At 46.1% G+C, this 13,118-nt stretch overlaps 1 protein-coding gene across 2 annotated transcripts in view; it reads left to right on the top strand.

The window, feature by feature from the left end:
• The window catches only part of RAB3GAP1 (RAB3 GTPase activating protein catalytic subunit 1), a 434,305-nt gene that overhangs the window by 153,539 nt on the left and 267,648 nt on the right, over positions 1-13,118 (top strand). The window lies entirely within an intron of this gene.

A 13,118-nucleotide genomic window follows, 5' to 3' on the forward strand; every position in this document is an offset into this window, starting at 1 on the left:
GCTCCATACACCCCCGAATAAAAATCACCCAAGGTCCATGGGGCAGCTATAGCTGAAGATCTTGCTTTGTGTGCGGGACGACCGTTCACTGGCCACAAAAGGGGAAAACATACTGACCTCCCTCGGAGTGGCGTTAGAGAGGATCGGTCAGCTACTCTACTGTTATAAGACAGGACCACAATTCCCAGAATCCTTCAAACCTTAAAAACATAAAACTTAACAGATCTCCGGGCCCCATAGGACGATTGAGACAAAGGTGGCAGATGTTACATCGTGGTGAAAGCGCCATGGTATTGAAATCGGTGTTTCACAGGTATTGCTGTAATGTATGTTTGTTGTGTATTTCCTTTTTGTTCTTCAAAATAAAATAAAAATCTTTATAAAAAAAAAAAAAGTTTGTGGCCTAATGTGTGTGTTGTCAGTAGTGCTTAACTGTGTCACTGAGGCTCTGCTAACCAGAACCTCAGTGCTTATGCTCTGTCTGCTTCCAAATTTGTCACTATAGGCTAGTGACTTCATTTACCAATTCCAATTGGCACATTGGAACCCCCTTATAAGTCCCTAGTATATGGTACCTAGATACCCAGGGCATTGGGGTTCCAGGAGATCCTTATGGGCTGCAGCATTTCTTTTGCCACCCATAAGGAGCTCAGACAAACCCTTTCACAGGACTGCCACTGCAGCCTGCGTGAAATAGTGCACACACTATTTCACAGCCATTTTCACTGCACTTAAGTAACTTATAAGTCACCTATATGTCTAACCTTCATTTACTGAAGGCTAAGTGCAAAGTTACTAAGTGTGAGGGCACCCTTGCACTAGCAAAGGTGCCCCCACACCGTCCAGGGCCAAATCCCCGGACTTCGTGAGTGCGGGGATGCCATTACATGCGTGCACTACATATAGGTCAATACCTATATGTAACTTCACAATGGTAACTCCGAATATGGCCATGTAAGGTGTCTAAGATCATGGAATTGCCCCCCATTCCAAATCTGGTATTGGGGAGCCAATTCCATGCATCCTGGAGGCTCTACCATGGACCCCCAGTACTGCCAAACCAGCTCTCTGAAGCTTGCACTGTAGCTAAAGCTGCTTCCACCTCACAGACAGGATTCTGCCCTCCTGGGGTCTGAGCAGCTCAGTCCCAGGAAGGCAGAACAAAGCATTTCCTTTGGGAGGAGGGTTTTACACCGTCTCCCTTTGGAAATAGGTGTTACAGGCTTGGAAGGGGTAGCCTCCCAGAGCCTCTGGAAATGCTTTGAAGGACACAGATGGTGCCCTCCTTGCATAAGCCAGTCTACACCGGTTCAGGGACTCACAGTCCCTGCTCTGGTGCAAAACTGGACAAATGAAAGGGGAGTTACCACTCCCCTGTCTATCCCCACCCCAGGGGTGGTGCCCAGAGCTCCTCCATTGTGTCGCAGACTTCAGCCATCTTGTTTTCCAAGGTGTGGGGACACTCTGGAGGCCTCTGAGTGGCCAGTGCAAGAAGGTAATGTCAGAGACCCCTCCTGATAGGTGCATACCTGGTTAGATAGCCAATCCCCCTATTAGGGCTATTTAGGGTCTCTCCTGTGGGCTTCTTCTCAGATTCTGCTTGCAAGTTTCCATCATGAATCCTCTGCAACTACTGCTTCATCCTCTGACCTCGGATCGACCGCAGACTGCTCCAGGAACCGCTGTAACAGCAACAAAGTCTCCAGAAGGGGTACTTTTCCTCTGCAACTTCAGCTCCAGCCAGCAACCGCAACAGTTTCCATGGTGTGCACGCTCTGGGGACTCCCTGTCTTCACCCTGCACCGGAAGGACCGAAGAAATCTCCCATGGAGTGACGGAGTCACTTCCCTGCTCCAGCAGACACCTTCTAAGATGATGACCAGTTCTCTTGCACTCCTCTCCTGGCGATGAGCATGCTCCTTGGAACACAAGTGGTGGACCCCTTTGTCACAAACTGTCCTAAGGTCCTGCTGTCCACATTTGGAGGAGGTAAGAGCTTGCCTTCCCCGTTTGCGACGGTACCCCTGTGCACTGCGTTGTCTTCACCTCCTGAGGCCTCTGTGCACTATTTGCAAGAATCCTTCGTGCACAGCCTGGCCCAGGTCACCAACACTCTATCCTGTGACACTCAACTCGCTGAGTTGTTCTCTGGCGGTGTGGGACCTTCCTTTGTAGTGCTGCAGCAATCGCAATTTGCACCTTCTTTGGCCCGGTTTCCTGGGACCTCCGCGGGTGCTGCCTAGTCGTCTGTGGGTTCCCTCCAGTGTTGGGAGCCCCCACTGCCTCCTCAGTCCGAGTTGAGGCCCCCAGGTCCCTCCTCAGTCCAGGCAGTGCCATTTTGATACAATTCGCAACATTGCTTGAAACAAGGCTTGTTGGACGAATCCAGTGCTGCAACTCGCCTGCATCCAACATCTCCACGTGGAACATCTTTTGCATCATGCAGGAACCTGCAGCCATCTTCTTTGGTGCTCTTCTGCAGACTTCTTCCAAAATCCTTTTTTGCACCATCTTCTAGGTTGGCAGGGGCTCCTGTTCTTTCTGGAATCTTCTGCGACTTCTGAACTTGGTATCCTCTCTTTGCAGGTCTTCAGGTCCAGGAATCCACTATTTGTTGCTTGCAGTCTTGCTTGGTTCTTGCAATAACTCACGACTTGTAGTTTGTCCTAAGGAAACTTGCAATACTTTACTCCTACTTTTCTGGGCTCTGGGGTAGGGTATTTTACTCACCTTTGTGGTTTTCGTACACTCCCAGCGATTCTCTACACACTACACTTTTCTAGGGGCGAATTCGTGATTTGCATTCCACTTTCTTAGAATACGGTTTGTGTTGCCCCTAAATCTATTTCTTCCTATTGCATTCTATAGTATGTTCTATTGTTTGCACTATCCTATGACTATTTACTTACCTTATTTTGGTGTCCAGTGTATATATTGTGTATACTATTTACCTCCAGAAGGAGTATTGCCTCTAAGATATTTTTGGCCTTGTGCCACTAAAATAAAGTACCTTTATTTTTGGTAACACTGAGTATTGTCTTTTATTGTGTATAAGTACTGTGTAACTATAGTGGTATTGCAGGAGCTTTGCATGTCTCCTAGTTCAGCCTAAGCTGCTCTGCTATAGCTACCTCTATCAGCCTAAGCTGCTAGAACACCACTACATTTCACTAATAAGGGATATCTGGACTGGTATAAGGTGTAAGTACCCAAGGTACCCACTACAAACCAGGCCAGCCTCCTACAAGTATACCAAATGTCTTGAACAGGGACCCTTCCTCCTACACTGAGAAGCTGTCATCACGCTACTGCTCAAACCAAATAAACCTCCTCATTTATGCTATTCATACCGACCTTTGTCACTCATAAACTGTGATGCCAAAATTTTGCCCAAAGTATTAGTCACCGGTCTTTCTTTATTAATAGTCTACATAATTTCCCCCATGCAGTCTGGCTTTGTACCACACTGCTCCACTTCCATTAACGTTCGTACACTATTTGCAGTAATTAACCAGATTTCCCCTACCACCCCAGCAGCAGTGGCTCTGCTAGATGCCAAAAAGGCATTTGATTCTCTTGAGTGGTCTTTTCATCACGCCACTTTAACAAAATTGGGCATTCCCAACAACTTTCATTATCTGATTTGACTATTGTATAAGGACCCATCCGCCCTTCTCCAGCTCAATATGGTACGCTCTTGGAGCCCTTTCCTTTACATGTGGCACTCAACAGGGCTGTCTGTTTTCTCTCCTCCTCTTTATAATTGCTATGGACCATTTGGTCCACCATTTACAGGCATGGCCCCTCAAAAGGGGCCTCAGATTTCTTCGTGGGACACTGTTAGCTTCCCTTTATGTAGGTGATATTTTGTTGTTTGTGCTTGACTCCCCCCATCAATTTGCTTCCTTGTTGGAGAGGTACAGCAGCTTGGTGTTTTTTTTTAATTACACATTAACTGGGGTCAGTCTGAATTATTCCCGCCATCAGATGTCACTATGCCCATTGTTCTTGAATTCCCACTACAGGGGTGCATGGAATCCACCAAGTATTTAGGCATTCATATTCAAAGAGATCGCTTTGAGGTAATCTGTCGCAACTATTGCCCCGCCATAGACAAGCTTGAGACACAAGTGGAATGATGAGTTAAACTTCCATTGGGTATTTCTGGGCGCATGCTATTAATAAAATGGTTGTATTTCCATGTTTTCTTTATCTGTTTTTAAATATTCCTGTCTCTTTAACTAGCAGTTTTTTCACCACTTTACATGGGCTACTCATACAACTAATGTGGGCCGGGCGCCAGCCTCGTATCCGCTGATAAATTCTCACACTCCCATATAAACAAGGCGGTTTTGGTATCCCAGACCTCCAGCTCTATTATTACCTAGCCCAGGCTCATTATGCTTACCATTGATATCACCCAGTTCTCCGATTTACCCTTTCCTAAACCTGAAAGAGCGCAAGTCTTGTACCCCTTGTTGACCACGATCTTTCTGCAGGGCCTTCCACACAGCCCCACTATAATACAGGTGTTGGGAACCACTAACTGGGCATAGTTCAAACTCCTGCGCTACCTGGGTAAGGATGCCCTTTATTGCCCCCATATCCTCCTTATAAACAATCCGTGGCTCCCACTCACTCAAGAACACCTAATACAAAGCTCCCTTCACGCACATGGCTTAGAGGTCACAGGTGATTTGTTTACAACCGGTGTGCTTCTGCCTAGCTCCAGCATGGCCGAAAGAGGTCCCTTGAAGGATTAATATTTCATTGCGTATATAGTACGCCATGTGAGAACTTACCCGCTTACCCAGCTGAACCTAAAGATTTCCTTCCTCTTACATTGGTGATCGGTTCCTCAGACAGCTGCCACATCATCTCCAAATTGTATCATGCTTCCTTGCAATTAAGGCCCACTGGCATAGAAGAAGCCCGGGCTGCCTGGGAACGCAATCTGGGAATTTCCATATGAGATAAAACTTGGTAATAGTGCTGTATGCAAACTAAACTTATTTCTGGTAACCACTGTCACAAATTGTTACATTATAAATTCCTCAACAGGGCTTGCACTAGCCCTCATGCTCTGGCCAAGCTCGATCCCACCAGATCACACTGTGGCCCTAAATGCCAGACGGAAAAGTCGGACTTCCTCCATTTATCATGGACTTGTAGGGTAGTAGCGTCCTGTTGGAGGGACATCCATTCTACTCTGCCCTTGATGCTTGAGCAGCCTTCTACTCCAGATCCCCTGATGGCTCTGCTGGGATATGTTAAGCCGATGCCATTGGATTGCGTTGTTTTACCGCCATTGTATTACTCTTGGCCAGACTGCAGGTATCGCTCCATTGGGGTGCTGGCACTCCCCCTACGGTGTCTGCCTGGGTAAGAGATTTACCCTGCTGTGATACTAACTCTGAACTGTATGCTTCACTGCAATCGCTCACTTCCAGACCCAAATATATTTGGCAGACATTGGGTTGCTCTGATGAAAACAGAATAGCAGGTTGAACACTTGTAAACATTCAATGCCCTGAGAGTCAAATTCCTGATCGATTTGTACTACCCTAATGTACTGTGTCTAGTTTTACAGATTACTCGTCTCTAATGCTTCCCTGGCCTTACATTGCTTTCATCTTCCTTTCTGCGTAGCTTATTTCTCGATGTTCCCAGTCAATTTTTTATTTGGTGGGCTATACATAATAGTATTGCTCTGTATTTGGCTTTGGCTTGGTTGTTTGTAATTTGTTGAACACAAATGATAAAAATACTCTTCACCTCTCAACCAGGATATTGCTAATTTTTTATTGTGAAACTTTCCACCCAAGGTGCAGTGATCTATTCTTCTCCTGGAATGAGTAGTATGTATCCTCCCTTATTTGATGCTCGTTCACCTGATATTTCTTTAATGATGGGTGACTTTGATGTAAGGCACAGGCTGCCCTTATTTCAATATTCCTCAAGCACCGCTCAGTACACCATACCCAGGGCTGCTGGAATTATGTGATTGTGAGGCTGGAGTGTTTTTCGCATACATTTTTCGCCCAACTATGGATCTGCTGTATTTGCCACATAATCCATCATCTGCTGCATAATCTGCAGATGTTAACGAAAAAATGTTTTTAGCTCAGATGGTTTAAAAGTTACTAAAATCACACCAATGTCTGTTCCTGCACAGTGGATTGCTATTTGCAAAGGTTGAATAGTCACCTTTCTGTTGCTTATTGCTATGTTTGGTTGTTACATAGGTACTGATGAGGTGGAACATATGCCAAGACATGGTTAACAAGTGTAAAAGTGACAAAATAATGAAGTAATATTATCAGAAAATGTGCTGCATTATGCTGCATAATTTGCCTTTTCTTGCTGCATAATTTAACTAACCCTGACACATAATTTGGCCCTCTCCAGCCACATAATTCCAGTGGCCCTGACCATACCCCATGATGTGCACCCTCTCCAAGAGTCCCTTTCCTGATCTGTCCTCCTTAAGGTACTTTCCATCTATAAGATTTTTGAGCACTGTCGCAGTATTAGACTATATCCCCTCTCTTGCAGAATTTTGATATTTCTTGGCTTCATCTTGGACAAGAACATCCCTTGGCAAATACCAATTGGCTCACTAACTAAAGGGGTGCACTTTGAACTCAGTCTCCAACTAGAAATTAAACCCTTCATTCCAGAGGTAATTCAGCCCCTAGTCCTCACTAAATTAGGCCGTATCTCATTAGTGTTAGGAGTTCTAAAAATACTCCTAGCTCATATGAAAACCACATGGTAATCAGCTGGCATCTTGGCCACAGTCTTCAGCATTTGATTGCTTCTTGCCAATTCTTATCTCACTAAATCATTTTTCTTCAAAATAGCCTATATCATACCTAATCATACACAAGGCAGTGTACTCTGGTAACCCAAACGTCAGAGCTCTCACAACCCTTCTTGCAATGCCAGCTTTTAAGAGGGTTAAAACATTTATGCAAACTTTGTGGAGAAGCATCCCTCAGGGTGTAGAACTCCATCTCACCAGGCATTATGACAGCCACATCCTATAGATTGCCCAAAAAGGAGTTGAAGAACTTAAGTTCAATGGCATGCCTGGCTTTAGATTCACGAGCTCTGCATGCTCCTGCCATCTAGTGTTGGGTTTGGAGTGTTGCTAGTTGTTTTCCTTCCCAGAAGCATTTTCGAGTCACAGGATCGAGTGACTCCTTCTCAGTGATACTGTGCATGGACTTAGACTCCTTTGTTAGATTTTTGTCTGTCCACCGTCGGGTACGGACGCTCCGTTCCCCTTCACTCTGCTTTCGAAAACCTTTCTTTCAAAATCTTTCTTCTGTCTTTCTTTCAATTGAAGGTATTGTCTTCGATCGTGCTTCTCTATTATTGCTCTTGCGTTGCAGCATCTTTTGGGTCCTCAAGGGACCCCCACCCTTGAGAAGCTGAAGAAAGACACAGATACTGCAAAAGACATTGGTGTTTTACTATCTCCCTCACAAAGAGCTACTTTTCATCGCCCCACATATGAGGCGGTTACAAACCAACAACATCATAGGCCTCTACATCTTAATCAGACAACCTTTCAGCTCTTACTCACAAGGATTCTATAGAGGCGCCTATGGAGGTAACAACATGAGGTAGAGGTAAGACCACCACCATCTGCTTCTCTACCTCAACACCTAAACAGTGACTATCTACACCTACCCACTCCATACCTGTCAGGGGACGACTTCAAGATGTCTATACACAATGGGTCAACACCACTTCAGACCAATGGGTCCTATCCATTATCTAATATGGTTACTGACTGGAGCTCATTACTACTCCACTGAGCATTCCCCCTCAGTCTCACAAGCTCTCACAGCACCTTCGCCTTCTCAGACAAGAGGTACAATCTCTTTTTTTCAAAGGAGCCATCGAGCCAGTTCCAATACAATATCAAGGAACAGGAGTGTACTCTCTATACTTCCTCATTCACAAAAAAAGACTGCTCTCTCAGGCCCATTCTGGACCTAAGGCTCTTAAACTATTATATTCTATCCAAACACTGTCACATGGTCACTCATCAAGACGTTATCCCACTTCTACAAAAGGGTGACGTTATGACCACCCAAGACCTCAAGGACACCTACTTCCATATCCCCATTCACCCTGCACATCACAAATACCTCAGATTCCTGATTGCAGGAAAACAGTATCAACTCAAGGTTCTACCTTCCAGAGTCACCACATCTCCCATGGTCTTCACAACGTGCTCAGCAGTAGTAGCAGCACACTTCAGAACACAAAATGTACATATATTCCCTTATATAGACGACTGACTCATCAAAGCCACTACATTATCACAATGCCAACACCACACTCAGAGGACAGTGGACCTTCAGCACAACCTAGGTTTCACACTCAACATCCTCAACTCCCACCTTCAACCTCTCCAGATACAGCCATATCTAAGAGCTATACTCACTGCAGAATTAGGGATTGCATACCCCAATCTGTAATGTGTTCACAACTTTCAGTCTCTTCTCCCCCAGGTTGGAGAGAATTGCTCATATACAGTCAGGACCATAATGCTTCTGTCAGGGATGATGGCCTTCTGCATTTCCATCGTTGCTCATGCCAAACTCCACACCCGTCCTCTACAGCAATGTCTGTCTCATCAGTGGGCTCCATCACAGGGTCTGTGGGAAGATCTAGTGTTGTTAGACCCCCATACGCACTGCTGTATGATATAGTGGAAAACCATCAGTCTCTTAAAGTAACAGCTTTTTCTGGACCCTGTGCCTCAGATCACTCTCACAACAGACGCCTTGCACGCACGCTGGGGCACTCACCTTCAGGACTTCTCAGTGCAGGGTCATGGGGATTCTAATCATCAATCGCTACACAAAAACTTCCTAGAGCTTCAGCAGGTATTTCTACCCGTGAAAGCATTTATTCATCACCTCTCTCACCAAGTTGTCCTATTTCGCACAGACAATATGACAGCAATGTATCACTTTAAGAAATAGGGGGTACACGGTCACTCCAATTGTCACAACTCTCTCAGACAATATGACAATATGGAAATAGGCTCTCCACCATCACATTCACATAGTGGCAGAGTATCTCCCAGGAAAGGGCAATGACTTTTCAGACCTGCTGAGCAGGATGTACCAACAAGTCTATGAGTCCTTCAAAGTTACTTCCGAAAGTGGGGAACACCTCAGATAGAACTTTCTGCCACAGCAGAAGGCACAAAATGCCTAAACTTTGCCTCCAGGTATCCAGACCCTCAATCCAAAGGTAATGCTCTATGGATGAACTGGTCAGGTGTATTTGCCTATGCTTTTCCTCCTCTCTATCTCACTCTATTTCTAGTTCGACGGATCAGACAAACAACCCTCAGAATGATCCTTGTAGCTCCAACATGGGCACGCCATCTGGTTCACCACATTATTGGATCTCTCAATAGTCCCCCATGACAAGCTTCCCAACAGAGCAGACTTTCTCATTAAAAACTAAGGTCAGGCATCCAGACCCTGTTAGAAATGGGGTCTCTAATTGGCAGTTGGTTTGTACCCTGTCCAAGGAGGGACCCCAACTCTAGTCAGGATAAGAGAGATACCCGGTCAGATAACCCCTGGGAGCTTGGCATGAGCAGTCAAGCTTATCTCAGAAGCAATGTGTAAAGCATTTGCACATAAGACATAGTAATAGGTGAAAACACTACAAAAGGACACCACACCAGTTTTAGAAAAAAATAGCCAATGTTTATCTGTGTAAAACAAGACCAAAACGATAAAAATCCAACATACAGTAATAAAGATATTAATTTTGTAAGATTTATCTTAAAAAAACATTTCCTTGAAGTCGACAGCTCCACCTGGGGCTATCACGGCGTCATGAGCAACAAACCCAACAATTCAGGCTGGCTGCAGCGTCGTGGGCCAACTACGGTGTCGGGAAGACCTGCAAACAGTACCTTGGATTTGTAGGGCATCGTGATCCTTGCGGTGAGCTCCGGAGAGCGGCGGCGCAGAGTCGGTTCCAGAGTCTGTGCAGGAGTCGTCGGGCCCTGGAAGTCACACGCCTTGCGGATCGAACTCCTGGCTGATGAAGTCAGGTGCGCCGGCGTTGAAGGCGTCGGGGCTGCGGTGCAAAGGTTGAAGATGTGACGTGCGGTGCCCACGGGTCACGATGCAGACAGTAGCCTGGTGACGGCGGCCAGCGGCGTCGGAGCGATCAGGGCTGCGGTGTGGTGCAACGTGCTGTGTCCACAGGTAACGATGCAGGCAGCGGCGTCACCATTGTGGAAGCCCTGTGATCGGTAGGCCCAAGCCAGCTGTGCGGGACGGAATAGTGCTTCGTGACCCTCATGAGCAGTGTCCACAGGCTATGGTGCAGGCAGGGATGCCTGGTGTTGACACTGGAGTTGATGGTCCTGGTGTCGGTGGACCGGGGCTGCGGTGGGGGACGGGACGGTGGTTCGTGCTCCTCACGAGCAGTGTCCACAGGCCACGGTTCAGGCAGCGGCGCCAGTGTCAGCAGGAGCGGCAGCGCCGGGGAGGCCCAGGCTTTGGTGTGAGCAGGCAATGCCGGAGTGCGGGGCCACAGGTCGTGGTGCGAGCAGCGGTTTAGTGAAGTCATCTGATGACAGCATCGGTGAGACTAGGGCTGCCGTGTGAAGCGGGGCAATGCAATTCCGTGAAGCGACGGCAGGTCACGGTGCAGGCCAGTGGCATCGCTGTGGTTTCTCCTCCTGAACAGCACAAAACACACAGTTCCCAGTGCTGCAGGTCAAGGAAACTGAAGTCTTTGGTGTCCCTGAGACTTCCAACAGGAGGCAAGCTCTACTCCAAGCCCTTGGAGATCTTTGTCAAGCAGGTTACACAGGAAAGTTCACCTTTTGCACACTTTTCAGGCAGAAGCAGCAACTGCAGGCCAGTCCAGCAAAGCAACACAGCAAAGGGACAGTACTCCTCCTCCAGCTCTTCTCCTTGGCAGAGGTTCCTCTTGATTCCAGAAAGATTCTAAAAGTCTGGGGGTTTTGGGTCTTCTTCTTATACCCTCTTCTGCCTTTGAAGTTGGCAAACTTCAAAGCAAAGTCTCAAGTGTTTGAAAGATCCTTCCTTGTCAATGCCAGGCCCCGTACGCACACTAGGGGGTCGGAGACTGCATTGTGTGAGAGCAGGCACAGTCCTTTCAGATGTAAACGACCACTCCGCCCTCCCCTCTAGCTCAGATGGCTCATCAGGATATGGAGGCTATACCCCGCCCTCTTTGGTGTCACTGTCTAGAGAAGAGGTGTGAACAGCCCAACTGTCAAACTGACCCAGACGGGGAATCCACAAACAGGCAGAGTCACAGAATAGTTTAAGCAAGAAAATGTCTACTCTCTAAAAGAGGCATTTTCAAACAGACAGTTTAAAAACCAACTTCATTAAAAGATGTATTTTTACATTACGAGTTCAGAGACCCTAAACTCCACATTTGTATCTGCTCTCTAGGGAAATCTGTGCTTTAAGGATATTTAAAGGCAGCCCCCATGCTAACCTATGAGAGAGATAGGCCTTGCACAGTGAAAACCGAATTTGGCAGTATTTCACTGTTAAGACATTTAAAACACACTAGAATATGTCCTACCTTGAACATACATTGCACCCTGCCACTGGGGCTACCTGGGGCTACCTAGGGCCTACCTTAGGGATGCCTGACCTGTAGTAAAAGGGAAGATTTAGGTCTGGCAGGTGGGTACACTTGCCAAGTCGAATTGGCAGTTTAAAACTGCACACACAGACACTGCAGTGGCAGGTCTGAGCCATGGTTACAGGGCTACTAATGTGGGTGGCACAACAAGTGCTACATGCCCACTGGTAGCATTTGTTTTACAGGCCCTGGGCGCCTCTAGTGCACTTTACTAGGGACGTACCAGTAAATCAAATATGCCAATCATGGATAAACCAATCAACAGTACAATTTCTATAGGGAGCACTTGCACTTTAGCAGTGGTAAAGTGCGCAGAGACAATAAACTAGCAAAATCAGACCTGAAAAAATAGGAGGAAGAAGGCAAAAGTTTTAGGGGTAACCCTGCAAAATGGGCCATTTCCAACAGACCCCAAATCTCTAAGCCTTGCGATATGACTTCTGAGGTCATAGAGTTTGGTTATCTAGATCTGCCTGCAGAGTGCATGGACATACTTAGAGAACCTTATAAACCCACTACCTGAGCATGTTATGCTGCAAAGTGGAAATGCTTTGTTTGCAACTGTCAACCCAAACATATTAATCCCATCAAAGCTACTGTCCAAGACACTGTCTGTTACTTGCTTCATTTACGAAAAGCTAATTTATGGTACACATCCATTCGCTCACACCTTGCAGCTATAGCTGCATATTTATAAAACAGACAACACAAATCCCTCTTTGGGATTTATGGAAGGTCTTAAATGGGTTATTCCACAAAGAATGCCCCCTGCACCATCATGGAACCTCAGTATTGTCCTTACTAGGCTTATGGGTCCTCCTTTCGAGCCACTTCATTCATGTCCTCTTCAGTACCTCTCATGGAGAGTGACCTTTTTAGTTGCTATCACATCTCTCAGGTATGTGTGAGAGTGAGGCACTAACCTTAGAAGAACCATTCTTTCAGATTCATAAAGATAATGTGGTTTTTCGCACCAATTCGAAGTTTCTTCCTAAGGTGGTCTCTCAATTCCATATTAATCAATACATCGAGATACCAGTCTTCTTCCTGCAGCCTGACTCAGTTGCTGAAAGAGCTCTTCATGCTTTAGACGTTAAACGTGCATTAATGTTCTACATTGATGAAACAAAAGAGTTCAGAAAGACCAAACAGCCTCTTGCTTTCCTGGGACACATTCTGATAGCTTACATTTGTAAAGAAGCTACATCATCTACACCACATACGATTATAAAACATTATTGTATAGATGTATTTGCACATCAGCAAGTACTGAAAACACATTTCTTATCAACTCCCACATGCTAGCCACCGCGTTCATGGAGGGACTGCTTTACATCCAATGCAGAGCATGTGTATCTACAACCACACATGCCATTGAATGGAAAATATTACTTACCCAGTAAACATCTGTTCGTGGCATGTAGTGCTGTAGATTG

Source organism: Pleurodeles waltl, chromosome 3_1 (genome assembly GCF_031143425.1).
Source record: "Pleurodeles waltl isolate 20211129_DDA chromosome 3_1, aPleWal1.hap1.20221129, whole genome shotgun sequence".
Taxonomy (NCBI): domain Eukaryota; kingdom Metazoa; phylum Chordata; class Amphibia; order Caudata; family Salamandridae; genus Pleurodeles; species Pleurodeles waltl.